The sequence below is a fragment of the Falco punctatus genome, assembly GCF_963210335.1.
Source record: "Falco punctatus genome assembly, chromosome: 1".
NCBI lineage: Eukaryota > Metazoa > Chordata > Aves > Falconiformes > Falconidae > Falco > Falco punctatus.
Window position 1 is genome coordinate 6719824 of NC_137580.1, and position 27860 is coordinate 6747683.

The window sequence follows — 27860 nt, forward strand, 5'->3', positions numbered from 1 at the left end:
TTCCGCTCTGTGTCCCCCCTGCCCGGCTGAGGAGGGCAGGGACAGGCGGCTCTGGTGGGCACCTGGTGTCCGGCCAGGGTCAGCCCACCACACCAACCAACCAAACCAAATTACAGGAGTAGGCATGAGGAGGAAGGGGAAAGGAATAGGGATGGGAAAGGGCAAAGAGAGAAAGGGGTAGGGAGAAGCAGCAAAGAAGATAAACTTCTTGATAGGTGGTAAAAAAATTCTGAAAACACTGATTTTACCTATAAAAGATAAAGAAAAAATAGAACATGCTCAGAAATGTAGATCTTTCATATTTGTACCAGGTTACAACTTCGGAATAGAATTACATTTTAAATCATAACTATGCAGAGTAGATAGTACTGGGTAATCCAATTTGTATTTATAATTTGAAGTATTGCAGAAGAACCACTGAGTGAAAAAGGAATGTAAACTCAGAATATGTGTTCAGCAACATTTGCTTAGGTGAAAAAAAAAAACAAAAACAAAACATAGATTTGCTACCGTTGCTCAATATTACATCTCAGCAGCTGGGTCTGAATGATTTATGTACCGAATTATTAAAAGTAAATCAAATAAACGCATGGGAACAGTAGTCATTCCATTTGCTTTCATTAAATCCCCCTCAGGTTATTTCTTTTATATATCAGCTATTTGACCAAGCTGACTGAAGGGCTGTTCAAGTGTCATGCTAATATTTTGGCATGCCCAATAAGCAGTGATAGAGGGGAAGACTTTTTCTGCCACTCTCATGAAGTGTTTCTGAAGTGTTTATCCACTTAATTATGACAAGTTGCGTTAATTAATACTGAAGGACCTTTCTGATGTGAAGTTCCTGAAATTACTGTAATCTCAGTGTTCTGAATATTTGCAGGACACATTTCTAAGAAGCTGTGAAATATATTTATGTATACAAAACTTAAAGTACATTTTCAGAGTTGCAATCATGTAATCTTACTATATTTTCTGTTCCCAAGTATCACAGTGATTAAATTTCAAAATTAGTTATCTTAATGAGACATAATATCTGAGAATTATTTTAGTATAATCCACGTTAAACAAATTTAAAATACATCTTCAATCGGAAATGCTTACAGGCATTGACTCGGGCTTTTTTGCAATATGATTTCTTTGTACGGAATATTGTAAAACATACATAAATTCCATTCATTTTTTAAGGATATCTTTTGGGTTATGTTCTCTGTTGTGCAAACTTTCCCATACGCAAAAAAAGAATTTCATTATGTTTTATTTTATTCTACTCCCAGTTATGCTTCTCAGGATTCATGAAAGCTCAGTGCTCTCATTCAAATTGTGAGAGAACAGACTTTAGAGGACTTATATATACCTTTTTGGACTGAACTTCTTTCAGGTTCATCTATGATGAAATAAATAGCCTGAGCCCGTGTTGTTTCTCAAGAAGGATTACAAAGGAATTGTCCATATGTAGGATCTAAGCCAGTGAAGCAATTTCCCTTTCATATTCTTTCTTACAAGACAGCCAGTATGGAAACATCATATTTGCTGAAGGTTTACAGGAAGAAAACACTGTTTTCATGTATGAGCATGCTCGCTGATTAATCAAGTAATCAGTTCCCATGACTGTTCATATGCACATATAAATATATTACTGGTTTAAATCACTAGATATTTGTCATGTTCCGTAAAATTAGCACAGTTTCTGAAATGGAGATCTATCTGTGAAACTGGAGATCCTTTGAAGAAGTCTATCCATTGCTCCTGAAGACACATTTATACTGCTTTTCATTGTGACCCATTATCATGTAGGACTTGGAAAAAATGTAGAATTAAAATAAGTTGACTGGACATTATATTCCCACTCCTATCACCATTTCTCTTTCAATTCACAGCTAACCTGCATGCTCCAAAACAGGTTATGAAGTTACATGGACTTAACTCTGAGGAGTAATATTGCCAAGTATTTATGGTATTTCCCACTATTTAGGAATGAAAAGTTTTTCACATAAAAGAATATTTAGCACCCAGTGTCTTCACATAAAATGTTGGCTTTCTTAAAAAACAAACAAACAAACAAACAAACTCACAACTATTATTTTCTTTCCAGAGAACCTTTCCTGATGTCCCATATAAACTAGTTTGGTTGGTTTGCATTCCCAAGTATTGGGTTCTTACCTAGACTACAAAATATAAGTTACCGGGAACCTTCATGAGGCATTACCATTCTTCTCTGAAGGCCAAAATATGGCAGATTAAAATGGCAGTACATGTATGCCAGTAAGTGCAGCACAAACAATTCTCTTAAGGAAACTTCACATAAATGGCAGCCAAACAAGAGATTTTAGTCAAAATTTTTCAGTATTTGAACTGCCCCAAATCAACAGACAACATAAAGGAAACATTTTTCATTGTCCTGGAAAAAAATACCTATTTTTTACGTAGCTTTCCTTTCCCTATCAAACAGAATAGCACTGCCATAAAATAAAATATTCACATTAAGCCTTCTGTACTGAATAGCAGGGAAAGAAAAAGCAATCAAAGATGAGATTATTCTTATTTATTATTTCATTATATTTGAGGAATAGTCTGCAGATATCTATAGGTAAATCTTGCAATTAAATTGGTACAAACTGCAGCCCAAGACCACCTCTGAGTTTAAAATTAAGTCCTATCCATTCCAATTTTATCAAACCATTTTTAAATTCATAAGAAGAAATTCTAAAACCCTCAAAAAATTATAATATTATGATAGTGAACAACAAATAATCATTTACTAGTGTTACACCTTGTGTCAGGTGCCAGCATTCTGAAAAAGCTGACTCTAATCAAATGAAACAGTAATATTTAAAAAGGAAAAGTTGCCATTGGGCATCACAAATGGTATATAGAAACTTCTGTAAATCCCTGGAAGTTTTAAAGAAAAACATAAATTTTCTTTTTGTCTCTGTAGCACAAAGTATGTGCTGTCTTTCCCTCTACCCCTAATCAGAAAAGGTTAAGCTATGCTCTGAGGAACTTATTTTCAGGTCAGCAAAGTAAAAGCACTTCTATAATGTGAAGTTTCATCTTTCAACAGGAAATGTCTGCCTGGTGTAAGATTTACTTTCACAGCCATCCTGAGTTTATGATAGCAATCCCTTATGCTACAGGAAAAGTGAAGTAAAGCAAATGTACTATGTACTATATAAAGTATAAGATTAACTTTGCCCATTTTTCACTTTAACAACGAGCAAAAATTGCTGTTTCCGTTATGAAGAGAAAGGGGTGGGGTAGCTGAGTGTTCTCTGATGCTGCCTTATTTATTTACAGAATTTTTTAAGGTGCTCTCTTCCTGACCACAACTAAAATCAAATTACATGAGGCAGTTTTCCTGCTCACTTTTCCAAACCTCTGTTAGTCAAAATGCTTTCCCACCAGCTGTTTCCTTGGGGATATGTTCTCCATGACTAAGCTCTGTCTCCTGTCCCCTTACCAGCCTCTACATCAGATTCTTTCGTCTTTTCCCCATCTCTCCCACAGTCATACAATCAAAAAACAGTAGCTGAGAGAACTGGTATTGTTTCCAGTTGCCTCCAGGGAGCCTTTCCTGTGTTTTGTGTGGCAGCTACTGCAGTTTTACAACAGAATTTCATTTCCCTTAAGGCTCTAAAATTACAGTGGTCTGCTAGGTCCCTCAGGTTTTAGAGAAATTTAGTTTCAGCTATAGATTTTAACTTTTTTTTTTTTTTACATTTAAATCATCTTTATTATATTTGTTTTAATCATGCATTTTAAAGCATTGATGACCAACAATAAGAAGAGGATATGGCACAGAAAATAGGACTATATTAAGTAAGTATAATACCTAGGAAGCAACGTTAGATAAATATGCATCACCTGCTAACAGGAAAAAATAATGAACTGGAAGGGAATGCTGTTACATGAAAAAATCAGATGATTAACCAGGAAAAGCCAAGAACCTTTTCTGAGTCACTGAGGTGAATTGTAAATTACTGAGGATCTGCCACTTTAATTTACTGTTTTTTTCAAGCTAACAAACTTAATTAGCATGAAAAATAAGGCTCCCATTTCATCATTCACCTCCAAAGCATAAGTACAACTGGTGTTTGTATGGGCGTCTAAGAAAGTAAATGAAATCTAATAGGTACCGTACCATCTAGCTGCCTACCAGATTTTGTTTATGCCGAAACACCTGATTTAAGTATGCAGGTTGGGTATCTGTAAACAATATATGCTATTTCATCTTACTATTTTTTTGGCCATTTCAGTAGAACTGCACTTCTGGCATCTTCTACAAAGTATGACATGATCGCTGTTTGCAATGGATCCAAATGCTTCAGTATTGCTGCTCTGAAATGTATTACCTGTAAAACTACAACATGGGACTTCCATGGGGCAAGGGGACTTCAGTTTTTGGAGGTCTGAAAGCAGCCAATAGTCTCAACTTTATATGTCTATCTCTAACTTATGGTGGCAACACTATCATTGGATCATTCTGACACAAAAAAAGTGTTAGCTGAGGTGGACTTACCTCTGCTTTAAGGATGGAGGTCTTACAGAAGCCCAGTCGGACTACCAGCTCATTTCAAGCTTGCTGCTGAATGTATATTGAGTGTTAATGACTTCCAGCTAATTCTAAATTGGAGTCAAGAGCTTACAACAGAAATTGACCCTTGCTGTCCCAGTGGAAAAGTGGGAGTGAAATGATTATCTGGGGCTATTTTTTAGGTCTGAAAACCCACTTAATGGATCAATAAATCAAACAATGAATGAAGCTGGTTTTGAAAGTAGGTGTGTGGATTCTAGTACTAAATAGGTGTTTCATGTGAGGGAATGGTGTGGGTTATTATATACTGAATGAAATTAGCTGAATAGTATCCTGCAAATCCCCAAAGCAGTATGACATTTGTTCTAACTTTACTATCACCATCCCTTCTTGTTACGTATTCAGTAAAACACCCTTGTATGTGTGCCTTGTGCAAAATGTGTCAACCAAATAAAACATATTTGTTATATTTTAATGCAGTACACTAGTAATATATAAATGTCTGAGTGTTTGCCTAAGTAGAAGAGTCAAAGTGCTGTCAAGAAAGATCAAAGAAAGCTTAATACTCATGTTTAAGACATTTTCTGGTCTAGGTAGAAAAATGTATCACTGAACTGCCATAGAAGAAAAATGATAGACAGAGCAAAAGAAAGACAAGCTTGCTTAGAAAAATTATCAGAAAATGAAGCCCAAAACCTCATCTTTCCTGACCAGTGCATGGCATAGGATAAAGGCACTCCAGAGACAGCTGCTTCTTCCAAGTCATAGACAGTTCACAGCAGATATATACAAAACTATGACAGGACATGCTGCAAAAGCCACACACATTACCCCAGGGTTTCTTCACTAACTCGTTAGTCAGTCAATCAATCGATCATCTTCATTAAAACAGTGACATCTAAAGGGCTATCAGAAGATCTGGGCTGGAGGTTTTTATGATGTTTTTTAAAAGTATTAAAGTATGCCAGACTTTTTTTTACAAAAATGGTAGAAGTAGTAGAGAAAATAGGTTTGCTCTAACATACAATAATTTATGCAAACTTGAAAGGCACTATGTGCTATGATTTACTGTAGTGTACTGCAATGCTCAACGTTCACTCAGCAGAATGACTGACTCAGTAAAATCACACTTTTTCAAACTGTCACCTCATTATATGCTTATGTACTACAGTGGAAAATAAAGCCAGAGCTTATTGTATTCAGTGTTAAATAAATAAACACAGAACAAGAAGGTAGCATACAAACCTAGTTTTCAAATCACAGATATCTTAAGACAAAGTACATATATATATGTTCCCTTGCCCCAAAAAGACTTTGCAATCTGGCAAATGTGATTCTTGAGGTAAAGGCAATTCCTAAACCATGCTTACCGATATCCTCCATAAAAATTTGTCCCTATTCATGCCAGACAGTAAACTTTTGTGCTAAATCCCAAGAATCATCCTCAAATAGCATTTTCCACACATTTTCCAGTCCATGATGTTCAGTTTCTTATAATGCATTTAGTATAACCTCAGTGGAAGGAAACCCATACTTCCAGTACATTAGGACACACCGTCCCAGAAATCTTACTGTGTTCAGAAAATATTAAATTAGGAGGAAATGATAGCACGTTAAGAAAAGGCAGAAAATCAGTATGATTTTAGACAAATACAGAAGTGGGTTAGCATCAAATAAAGTCAGGGGCAAAAGACCTAGCTTAGAACAGAAAAATTGTATGCACCAAATCAGAATGAAGAATGATTAAACAGCAGTTGTTAAGAAGAGATTTTAAGGAGTGCCATGGATCACAAGCTGAACATAAATCAAAGTTTTGTTCTGTGGAAAGAGGCAGGCATCACATCAGGATGTATTTTACAATATTGCCTGTAAAAGACTGAAGAAGAAGACCTTCCTGTGACTCTGCCAGGAGGCATCTGGGTGCTTGTCCTGGAAACACAAAACTGGGAAAAGAGGTTCACCATTTAGAGTGAGTCTGAAAATGGGTGATAAGAATGAGAAAAGGTGAGAAATTAAGGGGAAGGGGATGAGGAGGGGGGATGGGGAGAGAGAGAAAGGAAAGGCTGAAACTGAAGCTACTTAATCAAGACAGGATAAAGGTGACTGTGGTGTTCAATTGAAGTAAACTGAAAAGAGACCAATTATTAAACTATTTAGAGTTATGACAGTAAACAGACACAAAGTTATGGGCTTAAACTTCAACAGCAATGATAAGTTATGCATTGGGAGAAAGCTAATAAAGTTATCTGGTGTGCCCAAGGAGAGCGTGGACCTTGCATCACTAGAAGTCCTTAAGACAAATTAAGAGACACGGGGGGCATACTTGATTCTCCTGCTGGGGCAGGAGAGATCTCAGGAGGCACTTTACAGCCTTAAATAAGTTATCCTGTGATTCTGCAAAACTATTGCCATCATAATATTATGAATCTCTTCAGAAAGTACACAGTCACCACAGAAATAAAATAGAGATAGAAGAAGAATGCTGAGTTTTTTAGTAAGTTTCTTGCAATTGATCTGAAAGAAAGTCCCTGTTAGGGTTCTGGGTGCCTATTAAGAAAAGCTCCAGGGAGATACAATTCTAGTATTTCCCATTTTGTCATTTTTTTTACCCTCACTAAATTCTTTAGATTCCGTTTGGTTTGTAGTGTATCACATCCTCCACAGAAATTTTCAAATGCATCCCCTCAGAACAGTTCAAGAGATCTCCTGCATGATAAAGAAGAGCCAGGAATCTTTTTCTCCTTTTTTTTTTTTTTTTTTTTTTTTTTTAAATGAACATGTTTTAGAGTTAATAATATGCTGAGGGAGCAGCTGCACTCAGCAAAACTCCAGCTATAAAACCCCAAAAAGCGTGTGTTTCTTTCACATCATAGTGCAGCCAAGACAGCTGAGTCTACATCTGCCTCAAATCACTGGCAGGTAAAGTTTGCATCTCACTACAGCGATGTAGTCCCACTGGATTATTTTATTTACTTGAGACAGAGCAAACTGAAACATTTGGTTTAGCTTGAATTTGTGTTTCTCCCCAAACTTAACATGAATTTCAACAGGGCTTTTTTGCGTTGTTTCAATGTACCTGTTTTTATTGTATCCATTGTATACTTGCAGCAACAAACAAAAGCTATAAATGTGATACAGGATTGCAATGACCATTTATGCTGCCATGTGCTACAAGGACTGTGAAAAAGCAACACTCAATGCTCATATTTGTAAATTCTGCACAAAAACTCAAGATGGGCAGCACTGAAGTAAATTTCAGTTAACTGTAAAACTGGAGGAATATATATACATATAATGGCAATTGAAGTATCTTTGCTTTTCTCTCTATCTAGCCCTCAACCCTTTACCTTTTACTAGTTATAACCTTCCTGTTGCTACTTGTGTCCACATTCCCTTAAATCACTTCTGTTCCCATAAATCGCTTCCCTATTGAGAACATTGCAATGAGTTTGTGTTTACAGACTGTTGTTCAAAACATGTAATGTGAAAAATTGTTTTCCAATCTCCTAAATTATGCATGCACGTATCAAGCGACTGATTTGGGCAGTACTGCTTGACCAAGTCAAAATATTCAAGGCTAAGAATCCCAGTTAAGAAAAACACTGACCATATTTTATAACACCTGTATTTGCCCTACAACTCTTCCTGCTCATCCTTTGCCGCCCTTCCTGCTCTCACCTCTCTTTCTCATGACCCAGGATCTTCAGTCACACAGATCTGAAGGCTGGCTTAAATTCATTTTTTTCCAGTGATTCCTTCAGCATCTCTGCCTCCTACTCTGCCTTTTCTAATGCCAGTGTCACTTTCTTCTACCTCAATAAACCTCAGATAAAACTATTTAAGGATGTTTTTGATCTGCTTATTTACAGTTTTGAGATTATACCTTGCCCTTAGATTTTTCTACATGGCAGTACTATATTCTGAAGCCCCTGAGTCGATGTATCTAGCCAGAATAAACAGAGGAACTTCAACAATTATGCTAGAGAAAATAAACATCAACAGGTACTCAATTGAATTAAAAAAATATCAGAAGACATCGATGGTAAATATTTGGTTGTTCCTTAACTGTTTTGAGAAGACAAAGAGGGAATTATTTGAGAAAAATGTGAAATTTATGAACTGATTTCACAACATGAATGTAAGCAAGAAATTAGCGTCCAAGCCCAGTGGAAAGACCCAAATAAAACACTTGCACATGGAAAGAGAATTGTGTTTATAAATAAGGCATGCAAACGATCGGTAAGAGTATGCCAAGGCAAGCCCACAATATTCACTTAAGATTTTGGACTTTAGAGCTCAGTGAAAATGCGAATCAGAAAGTGTGAATTAATGTCATTGGGTGTAGCCACTGACTTACCTAAATTAAAAAGACAATTTGACACGTTATCAAGAACAAAAGACTACAAATGAAAGCTACAGAGAATGAATTTTCTACTCATTTTAAAGTGTAAGTATGATCTCCGTTTTCAAAGCAGACCTCCTGCAGCTTTTATTTGATTTTCATGGCACAGTAATTTATGGCACAGCAATGCACTTCAGTTGCCTGTTTTGCTCCCAGCACTTGCAGCACTTTATAACGTGGTTACCTGTAGGCCAACATACCTGTGATCATGCAGTTAAAATGTCAAAGACATTACAGCTCAATCTGCATTTGCTGTAGAAATTAGTAGGAAAAATAAACAGCATATACAGGACATGAACTGCATGTATAATTTGGCAACCATAAAGCATAACATCTGCAAGTGCAAAATGATCTTTCATTGTCATGGTTTCACAGAAATGTCAACGACTCATCTAGTCCTTTCCTTAGCTCAAGTATAGTGTGAGGAGTATCTAGGTCATCCTTTACACGTATCTAATCTTCTGAAAAATCTCCAGTGGGTGAAATCCTACAGTCTCCTATTGTGGCTTGTTCAAATGCTTAATTATATGCATAGTCATCCAAACTAATGCTCTTTTTTCTGCAGACCAAGTCAATTCTTAATTGTCCTATTTCAGATGGACATGGAGCCCTTTAGTTTTCTTGCTGATTGCAAAACATCTCTACAGTTCTCAAGTTCCCTTTCATATTTAAACTTACTCTCTTCTCCTAGCTTTGACTCTTTTACACATTTTATAAGTACATTCTGTAAGCTACCCTCCAAGCTATAACCAGAAGAATTAAATTGCCCTGAGACTGAGACTAGGAAAGCTTTCAGCAAAACCTTATTGACTTTGATATCAGCGTGGCCTCAAACTTACTGGAACTGCAGTTCAACTATGTTAAAGCCAATACCAACTGCTCTTTCTACCATCTCCATAATCTGTTTTTGAAAATATGTTGCAAGACTGTCATATATGCATCTGAAATGAAGACAAAACATATTTGCTGTTTCCCAAAAAAACACATTCCTTTTGGGGGGGGGTGGTGGGGGTGGTGAGTAGAAATCCAGGTGGGAGCTACATTGCATCATATTATTATCACCTATAGCCTGTGGGATCCCCTCTATTCCCAGATGGTAATCACTAATCATCCAGAGTGCAATGTAAGCATTCATGGGTGATTTTCGATATCCAATCACTTTTTCTCCAACTTGACATTTTGGTTCTTCCCCTCTTGTTCCTCACTAATATTACTGCATTAACCATAGAGTCACAGTAAAAGTCTTACACTGTACTCTCTATCCCATTATTATCTTCTTCAATAAGCATCTGCAATGATTATTAGACCTGTCCTTTTTTAATTTTCTTACTTTAACTACCTTTAACTAACTTAAATTGCTTCTGATATATTTACAGAACCATTACTTAATGCCTTTTATATATGTTTTCCTGATCAATTGACTTCTTATGTAAGGACCTCTGATTTCATTCCCGTTAGCCTGTGCAGTCTTTGCTTATACTTTTCCATGATTCCTTTCAGATTATCAGGTTATCAGGATGCTGATTTATTGACAGCCACTTATTCTTCCTTCCTGTCATTTTTGTGAGTCAGGCTTGCTTGCCAGGATGTTTGTATTCTCTTCTGGTTTCCTTTTTTCCTTAGTTTGCTTTCATAGACCCTAACCTAGCAACTCTGATTTTGCTAAAATAGACTTTCTTGAATCCCTTATGACTGCCTGGTTCTGATGATTTATATACATATATATATATATATATATATATATATATATATATATATATATATTTTATGATGTGGATAAATACTTATTAAGGATGAGGCTGGGAAATCACCATATTCATTTTACAAATAAAACATTTCCAATATGACACACTGTCTTCTTAAGTGCAAAATGGTGACACGTATCTCACTGCCTGGTCCCTCGAGTTTGTAAAACTATTTTTTCATATTGCAACTCACATGTGTTGACATATAAGATCCCAAATGTAAACCAAACAAGGAAATGCTGAGGATGTGTAAGAGACAGTTCTTAGAGATATGAAAGCAGAAAGGGCAAGGCAAATATTGCCTGACAAATCCTTCCCTAACTACCACCGGTAGATTCACAGTCTGAATTATACAGCATTTGCTGTAGTTTGCTTCTTAATTTTCAAAAAAAGCTTCTTCTAATACCTTCAAATTGACTGTACAAAAGGTTCACAGTATTTATTTGCCTTCATACACTGAAAAAGTACAATTGCGCAGATGGGCAGTTTCATGTGCTTTTCATTAACTTTTTTTTCCTTTTTAAACACACCTTCTTTGCTCAAGCTAGTTTATGCTGGTTTTGTTTTACGACATGATGGTTTATAAAATTTCTGTCAAACTGTGTTACTGTTTGATCATTATAAGAACAATCAGAGTAAGTGTTGCCAGTTACAGTTTTTCATCCCAGCCAAGTCACAGTGTACATATGGTACAAGATATAAAGCAACGCAAAGACTGATTAGCGTGCAAAGTGCAGCACAGTGGTCTTTACTATTCACCATTAATGTCATAGTGGATTTTAAGAAGCAAGAGACTTTTCCCATAGCCAAAACACAGTCTTGCACATAACCACAGGAAAGAAAAGCCAACCAGAAATTATGCAACATGTGTGAGCATGGTCTTCAGCCATAACCTCCTTTTCAAAAACAGAAAAATTGTTCCTATCACATTTTTCTGCTAACTCCTCCTAAAGGTTCAGGAAACATATGTCAAAACAGCTTTCCTTAAGATGGAGCAGTGAACCTTTCCTCGTATTTCCTGGAAAAGCTTCACTTCCTGAAAACTGCAGCATCTGCACTAGAACGCCTGAAGCCCTTATGCAAAGCTCCCAACAAACAAGACAAAGATGACTGTCGCTTTTGGACTTGATGCTAAATAAAGGGATGTGAATATTAGGGAAAAATAGGGTCATAAACAAAGCAGGCTAGCAAACCAGCCTCCTGAAGACCCTAGAGACTTCTTGGTTCTCCTTTGTCTTCTGTATTTTACAGCAAAATGTCACAGGGCTCTTTCTGATTATTTGTTTGCTTGTTTGGTTTGGTTTTTAGGTGGGTAAAATTTAAGTTCACATTAATAATCTCTGTGTGTTAAAGACTAATCTTATTTAATGCCCACCCAGGACATTCTATGGGTAGTTAACCTATTTAGCATATGCAGACACTAATGGAACGCATATGCTCAATAGCCAGAAGGCATATCTTCACCAGCAACTTTCAGAAGGTGGATCCTCATGAAATTGCTCACAGAAGGATGAATTTTAAATACTTTTCTCGCTAGGCAAAAATCTTATTTGAAGCAGCCAACACATTCGTATGCTTGACAGGAACAAGCAAGAATTTACAGCATGTTGCCTACTTCATTGGTTAATATAAGAAACTGACATTTATGCCTGTCAGAACTCATATGGAGCCATGTCACCAGAGGAGTTGTTTGGGGAGCACTTCAGCAGGCACAACTCCCCCACAGTCTTCAAAAAGTGTGCTTGTAACACCCTTCCTGTAGGCAGTCTGGCTCTCTGAAATTGTTTGGGACCCACTCAAGAACACTCATGACTTTGTGAGGAGGTGCAGGAAGAAGGAGTTCATAGGCAACAAATTAGTAAAGAAAGATCTCAAATGACTTCTCTGTCAGATGATGTTCTTGAAGTGCCTGATGAATCATAATCAAATATATGTGATTAACAGAAGGTGAATCCAAATATATGGAGACCAAATGAATATAGTGGCTTGTAGCCACATCATTCTGTATTATGAGCCAGTCAGACCTCCCAAGTTAAGCAGTACTGAGCCAAGTCTGAATTTAAATAGGAGATCCTCCAAGGAAAACTGAGTGCATGTGCTGAAGGAAATAGTACTGGTAGCCCTTGTCTGTCTGAGTTACTACTGAACACTAAGGCTCTTGGATGATGCCAACAGCACAGGATTGAGACTATAGAAGAAACTCAAAATCTCTGAATCCTAGCTCCTAGTGGTCGTTAAAAATCCTTCAGCGGTTTTTGGAAAAGTAATGATATTCATGTAGCCAGATTTCATACTAGATAATTATAATACAACAAATATCCTGGCAATTCCAAGCAGATACAATGTTTTCTTTCATTTCTTCCCCATCATCCTTCAGAGTTCTATTCAGGAGGTGATTTCACTCATGTTCTAGTGTTAAATGAAGAGATTATAGCATATTGTGCTGGATTCACATGTTGAAACTGATTTATTTAAAAAAAAAAAGTTACACCTTTTCTTTGATTTGTTTCTTAGTGACAAATAGCATTTTGAACAAATCTGTTCAGTGGTCTCTGCCTTTGCATTGCACAAAGCTAATGGAATAACTTTTGATTCTTAAACTCACAGAGTAATTTAGACTGGAAGGGACCTCAGGAATTCATGTAGTCCAATCAACTGCTCAAACTAAAGCTGATGTCAAAGTTAGATCTAGGTGCCCAGGGCCTCATAACTTGCTTTTAAATCATAATATAATTAAAAACAGATCATACTATCTGAATTTGATATTCAATGTCAAAAAAAGAATAGGTAGGGAGCAATTTTTGGTCTTCACTTGTTTTGGAAAAATCCTGTGCTATACCATTCTGCAAACCCCTATTCAAACTTTGCCCCGTTTTGTTCACACTTGAAAGATTTTGTGTATTCATAGCCTAATGCAGTGTAATGACAATTATTGTTATTGTCCAGAATGTTCACTGGGATAAGTCTGTGAAATATACAAATAAATTAAGGTGAGAGATATGAAGAAAACACAGAAAATAGCTAGAACTTTGTAGCATGGTCATAATGTCAAGAATAGCAAGTGAGCTTCTTGACACTGTTCTGAAAACTTCAGGTTATTGATTCCCATGGCACAGGTGTTAAGTAAGTGCATTCGTATTTCTGGTGCCAACTGTAATGCCCATTACCAGTAGATTTTATTAGATTAGTAGATGTTCCTGCACAGAAGAGTCAATGAGCAGTACCTCAGGAAAAAATCAGGAGATACATGAAGAGAAAAAGGTGTGAGATAATTTGGATTTGCATACCAGATACTACTGAGATTACTTACATTCGGTGTAGTTGTTCTTTAAATAATTGCAGTACTTGGATTATTAATTTGCTCATCCTTTATTAGACTTAAAAGTGCGATCCTCACTGCAAAAGCACAAAGACAGTCTGTGCTCTAAGCTTTATCATCCAGACTTGGCGGAGCCAGAACACACCAGAAATCTGTGGGAGAGGATCATTCAGACCGGTTTTTGTGCAGGGGCTGTGTGCATTTGCTGCTATAATATTTCCTCAGATTGCTGTTACTGTGGGACAAAAGGAACTTTTCAGGAGCACTTTGAGTGAGAAAAGGATGATTCCTTTGGCCATGACTAAGGTACGATGATTAGTGTACAGCCAGAAGCACTTCCTGACTTCATACTAGGGAAGAATACCGGGCATCATCTCCCTGACCTCCCTGTCCTGGCTGCCATGGAAAGAAAACAGAAATGCGGGCCAGAAGGACTGTGGATGATGGGGGACAAGGACAGCATGGCATGCTACAAACAGCACAGGCCCATACACAGAGTTTGTGAGGACTGGGATTCTGATAGCCTTACTGATCAAGTGGCCTAGCAAGGACAGTGAATAAAAACGAGTGAAAGCAAGGTACAACCAGCACATGGCAAAGCAAAGCACAGCTCATGCTTCAGGCTGTCAGGCACTTCCCACTAACACAGAATATGTAGCAGTAACAAAAGCATGCTTTAATCTAAATTGCCTAAAGTGAACATAATCTGATTCTTTCTACGCTTCCTCACATCTATGCCATCAGATCTCTACTTCAGCTTGCTGAGAACTTGAAGTGTTGAACGAGCTCAGCAGATCTTTGAGGCACACCTTTCTGACAGCAGCCACAGTCGACCGTTACGCCTATGAAAAAGCGATGACTGCCAATGTTTACTACTTCTTACCTTCTGTGCCATTTGGATCTGATTCTGTTCTTCACTTCTGGTCTCCAGCTCGAAGAGGTAACCTGTAATTCATCAGCTTTGGGGAAAATATGTGTGATCTCATGAATCCTGGATGTTGTAAAATATTGGGGTTTTGGTGAGGAGACAGAGGTCTGTACACCATTAAACTAGTAAAACTTGCAATTTTCCAGGGTTTTGCCAAGCAAGTCTTGAATGCCTCAAATCTTCCATGATCTGTTTGATATATCAGGAGAGAGATGCAGTAAACTATCCATGAGGGTAGCTAGCACAGATCATAGCATCAAATGCATGACATTTATACACTATAAACGTACTTTAAATTCCATGCTACAACAAGTACTGTAACATTAGAGAGGGCAAAGTTGGAGAATACTGATTGTGACCAGGTGTAGAATGAGATTAATTTATTTTTAGCATTGTATTTCTGTTCTAATGCAATTCTACCACCCAACACACACACATATGGATGTCTAAAACATTATCTAATTTTTAAATAGCTGCCATAAAGCAAGGGCCAGAAAAGGAATAGCTGTATGTTTGTTTTACATCATGCTAGGAGTATAAAATATATTGGGGGTGGGGAAAACTTACATTCCCTTCATGGATTCACTGGATCAGGTTTTCCTCTCCACCCCAAGGTGCACTTCCAAATTTTATTCCAGAATAATAACGGGCCATCATATACCTCTTTCTCAATAGTCCAGAAGTTGGCAGCCTTCAGAAAGTAACAATGAAGTCACTGACAGTACTTAAAAAAAATTAAAGTGCTTCTACTCCTCACCACTATGGCACTGAATACACTGCAGAAAACAAAGTTACAACACAATGGCAATGAGAAGGGAAAAAGACGACTTTCTCTTTACACCTGAGTTTAGCAATGACCACTTATTACTTTATAGTTCTTCACTAACACAAAGGCCTTATGCAAGGGTCGTGTACTATACTTGTAAAAATATTTGGAAAGCAATTGTACGACATTCATCTTTAAATTCCTGCATTTGGTTATACTGCTTGCACCTTTGCAAATTCTAAGAGGAGGGACCTACTGGGAGAGGAAAACCCACAAACTTCTTCTGCTTAAACATTTATGTCAAAGACTCATAGTCCTTCTCATCCATCACCTACAGTTCTAAATAAAATCCCTGTCAAGACTTAGTGATAAGCTTCCTGTCCAGCCAACAGCAGCATACTTCAAATTGACTGTGTCTTGTTCTGCTTCTTAAGTCTATATGCAATTAGATCTTCTTTTTGACTTACTGAGACCTTGGAGACCTTGTTATTTGGATGAGCTCAGCAAGTCTTTGAAGCACACCTTCCTGACAGCAGCCGCAATTGACTCATACCTATGAGAAAGTGATGATTGACAATCTTTATAACATCTGAAACATAACTCTAGTGGTTGCATTTTCTCTCTCTGATCCCCTCAAGAGTTATTTAAACAAAAAAGAGTGAAGAGAAAAGCTGAGCACAGCTGACTGCATATTGCATTTGCTACCTACTTTGTGCAAACCCAGCTTCAAATACCTTTTCTCATATTTGTCATTTGGGCTAGCAATTATGCTAAAACATTGCCTCTCTCACTTCCTGTGAAAAACTGCAAAGGTGTCTGTGACTTTCCTGGAAGGAAAAAGATTATTTTGCATAAGCCCCATCTTTTTTCTTTATTCTTTTTTATCCCCTACCCAGAACTGCTGTTGTAAGGCCAGCCCTGGAATGCAGCATCTATGCAATATCAGCTCCAGCCATACTGAAAATTTGCACAAAGAGGATTGTTAAAAAGGTGGAAGGAAAGAGGATTTTGGCCTGCAGTACGTTCATCAAAATGCTGAACTTCTACCCTGAGAAAATGCCATGGAATCATTAATCATGAGGCAGAGCGAAAAAGATGTTTGCATGTTACTCAGCTTCCTTACCTTTTGAAGGAGGAAGGGCAGTGTCAGTATTGCCACAAACTGATCTTTGGGTCCAGATATCATATGTATTCTAAACTTGATGACTAGGTCTCTAAATTTTTCACTCCAGGTTTAGATTTTTAAAAGGCCATCGTGTTTTCTGTCAGCTGATAATGTCAGAAACAACAATATTGCTGTTAGTGTTTAACAGGTAATAGTGCTTATTTCATGGAGCGGGTTTTGTTCCAAGTTGGTATTGAAATTGATTTGTGTTAATGATTTCACTTGTTGACAAATAAACATTTGAAGGAAAAAAATATATAATATAATCCTGGCAAACCAAACCATGCCTTTATCTTTGCCTTAAATTTAAATTCAGCTATTTATTACATCACCCTTTGCCAGAACTGGACAGTAAACTGCTTTCGTACTCAGAAGAATGTTTCCATTTAAAATTTACATTTAAAATTGCAATAAGATGCTGGATCTCATTCTTTTTGAGGAAACTGTATTGCATTACATTAGCTACATTGCTAGAGAAATGATGCATTCTGCTTCCTGTATCAGTTTTAATTAGCTGGGTGCATTACTAACCCATTCTATCATGGGATGTTAAAGTTAAAATTAGTCTAATTCAAAGTGTCACAAACCACAGCTACAAAACGGATTGGTTAGCTGTTAATTATTTAAATACTGCATCCTGTGCATAATCAATTTCTTACCTACAGTCATGATATATTATTGACAGTTTGAAAACTAACTCTATTGCTGTCCAGCATAATTCTGAAATATAATTTATAGTGGTTATTTGGAGAACTATACAGAGTACATTAAAGCCATATGGTACTGTGGTTTCATCCCCAAGAGATGCCTCATCAGCTAAGAGAAGCATTATGATCAATATGTATATTACTCATTTTTAATAGAGTGTACTAAGCTGTAGAAGATTACTGTTCCTGCCAGTTATTTGAAAATACGAGGTGCAACAATTATTTTAAGATTGTTGGATAGTTACAGTATTCTCAAGATATAGAAAATATGTCTTTGTTTTCTTATGTTTAGAGCCTGAAACATTCTCTAGCAGCTGAAATCCCCCAGAATAGAGTATGCCTAACTAGACAAACGAAAACCTATAAAAGGTAAAACCTTATTTGAGTTGTAATGCTCAAACAATTTGCTAAATACAGTTCCTCGGAAGCAGGGGGGGAGGGTGGGGGGGAAGAGAAAGGAAAAAAGATGAGAACACTGTCATTTATCTTGGCAAGAGGACATAGCATCTACCACAACTATGCCTATTTCACTGCTAAAAATAAAAAGTGGTAAGAACTACGATGACTGTTGCAGCCTTGGCAATACGGAGAATGTTGGATTTTTCAGAAGATTTGTGTTATGTACACTGATTCCTCAATACACTGAGAAAAATACCACATGAATACCAAGCATTACATTAACCTCTGACCTGGTAGAAGTATTTGCAACTACAGACAATAAAACTGCACTGCCTAACTAAGGATGCAAAGCCACAGGCATGAAAAATGAAAAAAAAAACCAAACCCAAAACAACTCAAAGTCAAATTTCAGTTATTCAATCAGATGAAGCAAAGTGAGGGAGAATAATTCAGAAATAGCAGAACTGCAAATACACAAAATTAGTTGAGAAGAAGATGAAACAAGGCCACAACAGGAGATGGGGGCAGGGAGAGGGGGAATAAGGAGTGGGAAGATCTGTGCACCAGTGATGACCGATGAATATACATCCTCAGAGCACAGTAGAACACCAATGTGCCCTTCTTACTTCTGGACCCAAGGCTGATCTACCTACCAGTCTTGTGTAATAAGCCCCTGCTTGAACTTTGGCCTTTCAGTCACCAAACGCCAAAGTCTGCTCCTAGTGCACCCTTGGCACCTGCAGCCGGCACTTGGCCTCACACTCCCATTCCTCCGGGGCTGATATGGAGGTCTGTCACGCACGAGCCTGCAACCAAGCACAGTAAAATGGTCAAGGGATGAGCTCTGCCAGCAGCAGCCCCCCAGGCCAGCAACATCACATCCCTCCCAGCAGTGATGCTGCCAGTCCACTTCTCCCATGCAACTGGAATGAGCCCAGCTGCACCACAAATGCACAGGGGAGTAATTCCTCCAAGTCTGAAGAGTTGGATAGAGGGCACAGTTAGGGGGGTGACAGCTGGAACAGGGAGCCAAGGACCAGATGGGCAGTTCAGACTTATAACTGTGTCTAGAAATGCATTTACACTGTGCTCCACCCGAACCAATAAATCCTTCAGTGGCAATTCACGTCCAGCTCCTTGAATGTTGTCTGAAACTTTCACCCCTTTCTGCTTCAAATATCTGACTCAATGGAAGATGTTTAACCTGAGCTAATTTGCCTTGAAAAAGGGAGGATTCGAGGAAGCTCAGCAGTCACTCAGGTGTGCTTAATCAACTTTAAACTTTTTAATAAAGAATGTTCCTTACAATTAGGTGTGATGGCATTTTCATGGATGGATTTGTATTTTTTCCCAAGCAATTTTCAACGTTGTTTTGAATGTTTGGTTCAGTATTTTCTAAAAACTAACTGCTTCAGAACCAACTACTATAATTCTGAAATATTAGCATAGAAGTATGGTACCAGGATACTGAAAAAAACACCATAGAAGCACCATAATAAAAATCCTCATGTCCCTTTTTTCCTTTTGAATTCCTAAGCTGGACTTCAGCTCTCATGACGCCTGATGGCCCAGGTTTTTTCCTGTATATATTAGTTATGAGTCGCTCGCCTGCCCTCTGATAAACTGGGAATGCCATGAATCCCTGGGCGGTTCAGCAGACACAGGGGACAGGACCACCAGATTAGAACTACCACAGCACTTGCAAGGATGGCTCTAGTTTTTTCTGAGGTATTTCTTTTACAGAAGAAAACAGTCTCCAAACCATCCTACTTAGAGGTACCTGAAACCCATTCAGCAACAGGAACGCCACTCTTACAGATGGTGGGAGCTCAAGTTAAGCAGAGTTTCTAAGCATGCACACATTTTTGTAACCAGTTTATGTGCTCTCCCATAATCCTCAGTTTTATTTATTTCCAAATCTTCTCTCCCATCTGTTCACTTCTGCATGATCTATATACTATCTTATGCTATTTATGCCTAACAGATTTTTGCTTCCTCTCTCTGTTCCAGTTAGATTAATGATGCCAACAGTATCTGGGTATTTCTAGTCTCTTTGTTTTCTTCGTCACACATCTTGCATTCATACTTTCAAATACTTATCACTCCCTCTGACCCTTCCACAACAGTCCAAGTTTTTATTCCTATTTCACAAATGTTCTCTCAATATTTTTCCTTCCTTCCTCCTTTAAACCCAGATTGCTAGTTTTAGTGCTGAATCCCAGTTCTTCCAGTCCTGTCAGACTCTACCTACCTTCTTCTAGCTTGATTCATTCCTTCCTTTTCTGCCTTTTCTGTCTTTTATTTGGCTTTGTTGTTTATTCCTCAACCTCTATTCCTGTACTTTAGCTAGAGGTGCTTTATCAAGATTTAAGTCCTGAGACAGCTTAATGTAACAGTGCTTCTTCTCTTTTCTTGCAATGCTTTGTGTCCTGTGAACTATTCCTAAAACATTAATATCATAAAACATCTATATAACTGCTGCACTAAATGCCTTTGCCCACCATTTTGAAACACAGTCAGGTTTTAATCCATCTCATGTCCATGGTACCAAATTTTGCTTGTGACATTACAAGTGTTTTCCTGCAAAAAGCTGCTTCTGTTATCCTTTCTCAACATTACTTCATGAGTACTGCTGTATTTTGGTTTGGAATAAGTCCAGCACTGTTATAATGATGGAGCACACTTTCTTCCTTTGGGAGATAAAATAGTCAAATTGCAACAAGCTGTTTTGCCTTGCCGCTTCAGGCTGCCTCCAATCCAAAAGAAGAAATCATAATAAAGCAAATGCCTCATCTGCCTAAATAGTCAAGCACATCACTGCTTAGAAAGAGGAGTACAAAGCTTCAGGGTTAAAGTATAAGAAAGAAACTTGCAAAATTCAGCCTGCGTACATACGGCAATAAGTCTACCTGGAGTTTCCAGCTCTGTTTAAGAGATGCGGTAAGACAGTACTACAGACAAACAAAACCTGATGTACAAAACGTGCTGCTGAGGCCTGCTTGGAGATGCTTACGAGGAAAGACAAAACTGTCATGACTAGACAAGCAAAACAGCACAGAGAAAACTTTATACAGGATCTGGACTCTCACCATTTCAGGGACACTGAATTTCCAGTCTCTTCCTCCTCTTCCCAAATCTTTCAGTGGAGGCAACAGTTGACTCTATAAAGAGAGATGACCATAGGAAATATAGCTGGAAAAACTAAATAAAGGTCTTTATAATGTTACACAGGAGCAAAAGGATGAGACGGGAAAGGCACAGTTGGTAGACAGTGCTAAAAGCACAGCTGAATTGCAGTTTTGTTAACAGTGGACTATGACTCACTATGACATACTTGATGAGTGCTCAGACTCCAAGTAAAGTGTTGAAATACACATTTATCATACAAAATTAAGAAGCCAAACGTCACAGAATTTAAGACTGGAAGGGCATATCCCAAACTCCATCTGTACTTAGACTGTGATAATTCTACAGTCAAATTTTAAACTATAATTAAAATATTCTGTCACGGGAAGAAAAAAAGACAAAATACTTTTGTTAGCAAATAACAGTAACTTGGTAACATGCTACCAGATACTACAAAGAAAGATTACCACAATTGAACAGGTATGCTGGTTAGCTGCTATATAAAAAAAGCTATACCCTCCTGAGTAACTGCATCGCAAGGGCATAGTGGAGTTAAAGTCAGTACAGAGAAGAGCTGTTAAAGTGAAAGAGGGTATGGAGCCGTTGCTTTATAAGAGAGTGAAAAGACTATGCCTCAGTTTGGAGTGAAGAGGGCTGAAAGGGAACATCATCAACATTTGCAAGTTGGTGAAGGATAAATCAAAGGGAAAACTAACAAAGTCCTGCAGTCCTTGTAGTAGGTGGTCACTCACTGAAACTAACAAGAGGTCAGTTCACAGCTAAATGAAGGAGATAGTTTTTACAGAGTGGGTAGTGAATTGCTAGGATTTGTTGTCAAAGAAGACTGTGAAGGTAAACATCATCAGGAGGTTCAAAGGAGGAGTAGGCAAATTTAGGGACAACAGGTCCACAGATACTGTAAGAAATAGGCGTGAGTGTTTCCCCTAGTATACTTAATCCAACAGCTGTGAATGCTGATGGGAGAGGAATAGTCTGCAGGGAGGTCAGGAGCACATGACCTTCCTAAACAGCATCTCTTTCTCCACTGTCAGAGAGCTAGGTGGACCGCTGATCTAATCCAACAAAGCCTTTCTTATGCTTTTACATGTTACAAGAGAGTTAAAATCAAACGAGTATCCTTAGAGATGAAATTGAATACCTGAATAGTAGCTAACACCCCTACAGTGATATGGCTATGCTCAAAAAATTCCTCTTTATAAGCTGGTATGAATTAGCAAGTCAAAAAAATTATAGCTTATGAGCAGGACAGAGGACTAGTGGAGAACCACTAAACAGGGCAATGGTAAAAATAGGCTCTGTAGGCCAAAAGCACTATCACAAGCCAGATGTTAGCATCTGAAGTCCCTGAAGGTCTAAGACTGTGTCTGAAGTACAGGACCTGGCATCATTCACCATCTCAGTCCCAGATGTATCCCACCTCAGCTGTGTTGAAGATCCATGTCAGGGTGAGAGTTGAACACATGCCACCTGCATGTCAACATGATTTCCAAGGGAAAAATAATCAGCAAACCCCGTCTTAAGGCTTAATACAGATCAAGTTTGCCCCTCTACCTCGACAGTCTTTAAGCTGTAACAGTTTGGTAAACACCATCTTCCTGCGACACGCTGGATACCAGTGAGCAGCAAGGCAATGAACACACATATGCCGTGCAACAATAATGTTTTTGTTAGAAGGAAAAAATTACCACAAGTTGCAGTTTGAAGGAGGCACTGAGAAATCATACTAAGTTACTAGGTACAGTGATGCCATTGAAATAGCTCTTTTAATAAAGAGCCAGTTAATTAAATAAGCACAGAGCCCTTTCATTGCTATTAATCAGCACAGACTACTAGCATGGTCTCATTTATCCAACATGAGCCATTCTATGTCTTGGCTCATGGCTGCAACGTAAAAAGAAAGATCCTGACAGTCTATCATTAAATATTTTATCTCAGTTACACTTGCATGAATCTGGAAGAAATTCAGGGAGGAAAGTGGAGATATTTCTGATTCCAAGCCATATAATTGGGGTGAGGATCTGACCACCCAATATGCCTGTAGAGAAGCTTTTATGCCCACTTAGGCATGAGTTGCATGCATTTAAGCAGCCAGCTTGCACCTGGCTTGTCTACAATTACTACCACTTCCTTTTTTCCCCTGTCAAATCTTCCTCCCTTCAATAAATGTATTTCATGGTGTTTTGATGGATGGCAAAGAGCAGGTTAAATTCTTGCCCCAGTTTTGTATATAGAGTTGTTAAGCATCAGAAAGAAAAGTGGCCAAAAGAGCACTGCATATCATTCTGCAGATCATTAACTGGTAATGTAATCTGCCCCACTCTAGGTATTACATCCAAGAAAAGACCACAAAATTAGAAACGTAGTGCTCTGAACAGAGGAGTACTCGGTGTTCCTCTCCTTGCCCTTTACGCAAGCATTGCAGTAAGCAGCCAAGCAGAAATCAGCATTTTACACAAAATGTCTCAGAACCTGATAGCAAATCCAAACAGCTATTCAGTGTCACGCACTCTGATGTGGTCATGTAATTTATATATTATGATAATCTGGTTTTCATCTAACCTCCTAATTCAACCGTTGTTTCATTTAAATAATTGGCTATCTGATTCCCCACCCATGTTGAGAAACATGCACGACACTCTATTGCAATGATACCATTAACCTAGACAAAATGTCATGAAAAAAGAACAGATATCATTTTCCAAGGAAAAGAAACAGTATTAACTTTCATGGGAGCTTATCTCTTATTATATATTTTAAAATAGTGACATTTATGAACATTTAGAAGGAGAAATTATTTCTAACACTCTTTGAAAGGATCACATTCAACATTCTATTTTTAGGAAGCAAAGGGTTTGGTTTTGGTTTTCTGGATTTTGGTTGGTTGGGTTTTTTATACACACAGTTACTATTCTTTTTCACAAAAGTCTTATAGATAAGCAAACTAGCAGTGGCTATCGAACATCTAGCAAGGGACTTTAAGATCAGCAAAGGTCACAATACAGAGAATCACAAAGCAACATGACAGTGCTGGGGACATTTCTTCTGTCAAATATTGCTTTACTTGGCTCTGTAAGGCTTTGCCCAGTCCAAGAAAGAATCTTTCAAATATATTCATTTTCCTACTCTTGTCTTTAAATATTACTCTTTCACAAGCAGTGCTGTGAAAGCAGCATTCAGCATTTGCTCGTTTTAGCTACGGCACGCCTGTCTCCTGCAAGGCTGGGGAAAGGCTCCCGCGTATCCGAACGTTCTCAGCTGCAGGTTACCTCACGATGCAAATTATGTTACAGGATGCAAATAGCCAGTGTTTCAGCGTGGACAGCCATTTATACCGAAGGAGTACAACCCCTTCCAATTTCACAACATTTCACACAGTCAGCAAGTGTAAGGTGGTGGAGAACCCCACCCACAAAATGCCATTAAGCATGCTAATCTTAAGTATGAGGTTTGGGGGTTTTTCAGTTTTCCTCTTCGGTTTGGAGCAGTCAGCCATCTCACAAAATTACAAGTAGCATAAAGAAGTCCCTGTCCCTTTCAACACATGAACTAGAGGGTATCAACTAGAATTAGAAGGAGGCATACTCAAATCATTCTCCACTTCTCTCGTTCTCTAGCAATGCACAGCTACATATCAGTCCTCACCACAGGATGCAGCACTGTCCCCCTGTCTAAGGGAATGATGCAAACCACAGTCCTAATGAAACCAGCTGCAGAATTAGGAAGCACAATTTCACAATATGATACCAAGTACCAAAAATATAAGAAAGCTAAGTTTTAAATAACAGGCCTTTTGAAATGAGTGGGCATTTGCCATTGTCTCAATGGAGTATAGGAATAGCATATACAACCCAGAAACAAAAGTTGCTTATAAAAATAAGATAAAAATGGCCTAAAAAAGCAGTTGGGACTTCTAATGCGAAGTTATGAGAAGTGAGAATATGTTTTCTATTCCAGTTAAATAGTTAATAGTAGATAAACCTTAAGAAAATAGAGTAAGTCAGTAACGATAAGTTACTTAGATATTCTGATAAGAACGTAAAAATTGACATGTGTTGCAGCGAATCATTCACTCAGTTAAATAGGCAAAGATATTGAATATGCCATTTATACCTCTTCTTTATACATTAATTAAGATCTAAAAAAATAAAAATTGGAAGAAGAATGGAAGGAAAAGAGAAATAAATTGTGTTCTTTTCTGGAAAAAAAGCAGCCTGGATTTCCTGGGTGTTTATTTAGCACAGTGCTATTTTCACAGATCATTTCAAATTTTACAAATGGGCTTTTTCACTGCAATTTTTCAGGCCAATTCTCTTAAACATAATAACGGAAAGGCTTCCATATACTCACCGGTTTGAAAAAGGTTTTCTTTTTCTCATCAATATTTTTTCTTTTCCTTTTGTTTCCTTTCCATCCCATAATTTCAACCAACAGGTGGAAGTTTTACTCTTAAATATATTTTTCTATTGGTCTAATATCACAGGGTTAAGCCATTCCTGGTTTAGATGGTTTTGTGAGGTTTTTCTTTAATTTAGATACTACTTTCTTTGGCCTCCTCATCATTTTAGGCTTCTTCTCATGTCTTAGACTCAGATCTAAATACGAGTACAAACCAGTCTGACCCTCCAGAAACCTCTGAGTCCATGTCTTAAATACAAGTGGTGCAGTACATTTGCCTGTCAAAAAAGACTGAAAAACAGATGGCACAGGGAGCTGAACTTTGCTACTCATGTTAGCAGTGCTTCAGCTAAATTTGGAACTGATTTGAGGTACACACAAACTGCACCAGTGCGGAAACTTAATAGCTTTCAGTACAGGAGTTAGGTACCAACAGTGAAAACACTTTGCTCCTGAGGCATCCAGGCTGCTGTGTTTGGGTACAGAAGGGAATTCTTTATTGTGCTTCTTTGTAAATGCATGGCAGTGTGATCAGTGTGTAAAATGTGCAGATTAAGCAGCGAGGGCAACTGTGTAGACCTGTCCCTGCTGGCAGCATTAGGTGTTGAAAAACAGACACAACCCAAAGATCCTTCCTTAAGGAATTTTCCGATGGGAAAACTGCTGGAGCTTGGCAGCACTTGGACTGAGACTGAGCTCAGGTTGCCATAGAAGGCATTATGAAACTCAAGTGCCAAACCTGTAGAAACACCATGGGCTCTGATGTCTCCTGGACACAGCCATTTGGGGTTTAACATAACCGGAGTGCTTAGTGGCTTATTTTTGCTGATGGTCCCTGACTGTCCTACAGCTTTTCCACGGGAACTTCACCTTCCAATGCCCTCATGATTTATTTTTCCCTGATTTCAAGTCCTTGAAATCCACCAGATGTGAATACTGACAAACACGCACATTTATCTTAGGAAGACGAACCAAAAGCAAATATGAAAATAACCCTGCATACTGGGTAAAAGTTCTCTCTGACATCTCTCGTTGGAAACAAAAAATGCAAGGCAGAAATTTTTCATTCTTATTACCTAAGCTAATTTTTCTAGTCATATTTTTAAAGGATTTGGAGGGCCTATCAATAAAACTTAATAACACTGTCAACTATTTGCATTCTACTACAGCAGTTGGGATGAAAAACTAGTTCATTCTTATCACAGGAATCTTCCTACAGCTCTTTGTTTGCTTTACTTTCTGCAACAGCTTGTTGCTATGGTATTATGTCAAATAAGAATATATTATTCCTTAGGCCCTCAGTTCCAAGCCTTCCACATCCTCTGCCTGGGCTTGGTCCTGGACTGTGATTGCCAATTTCTGTAGAGTGCAGAGCCAGCTGCTGCAAATGCACTCATCTTGTTTACTCAGCTTCTGTTCTCCTATTTCCTGAGCAAAAAGTCAGTGCCCGAGAGCTTTAATTGCTGATCTCTGATCACCTGCAGCATAGCAAGAGAAAAAGCATAAACAGTGCTGCTTCTAGCAGCCACCGTACACTGGAAACTACATACTGCAACTACGTCATTAATAGGATTTGTTAAGGTCGGAGAGAACAACTAAAACAACCTATAACTTCTCTGACAGCTCCAGCTGAAGGGCAAATTTCTTCTGCCTGTTCTACCCTGTGGAGCTTTAACTGTATATTCTATTCCCAGAAGGCCAAATTATACTCTCAGTTACAGCCATGATATAATTAAAGTTAATGGAGTTGATCAGATCTAATTGAGGGCATAGTTTATTGCAGCAAATGTTACATTACAATAAAACATTGAGAAAGATTCTGACCATCAACTTTAAGTATCACTCAGTTTCCAGAAATCTGAGTTAAAAGCCTTTAAATAAAGCTCCACTGCAGTTGGAAATGTTTGTTCTCCCTAAAAATCAATGGCTAAATAGTAAGCATATAAACACAGAGTAGTAGATTCACAGCTTCAATCACTGACCTGGTTTTTTTTGTAGTTGATTTGGGGTGCTTTTTTGTGTTTTTTTTTTTTTTTTTTTTTTTTGTTGGTTTTTTTTTTTTTTTTTTAAACCTTTTAGAATTGGCATAATGCAAGGAATCCTATTTATAAACTGATATCTAACGAAGAAACAGTGCCATGTACATTATGCATGCTGTGCACTACAGAAACGGATGTATGTTAATTCCTATCTCTTTGTGTATGTATAGCAAAGAGAAATATATTGTCCTCATTTCAAATATACAACTATGCTGCAAGCAAAGGCACCATTCTAGGACCTGTGGACAGAACCAATATAACCGAGTTTTAACCCAGCTAGCGTGGGTACCACTAACAGTAAAGCCAGGACAAATTCA

At 38.0% G+C, this 27860-nt stretch overlaps 1 long non-coding RNA gene across 1 annotated transcript in view; it reads right to left on the reverse strand.

The window, feature by feature from the left end:
- The window catches only part of LOC308058268, a 144936-nt gene extending 117393 nt beyond the window's left edge, over positions 1–27543 (reverse strand). Inside the window, exon 1 of the long non-coding RNA XR_013925751.1 lies at positions 15493–27543. This is a non-coding gene — a long non-coding RNA (uncharacterized lncRNA). The remainder of the gene's footprint in view (positions 1–15492) is intronic.
- Positions 27544–27860: the final 317 nt, after the last annotated feature.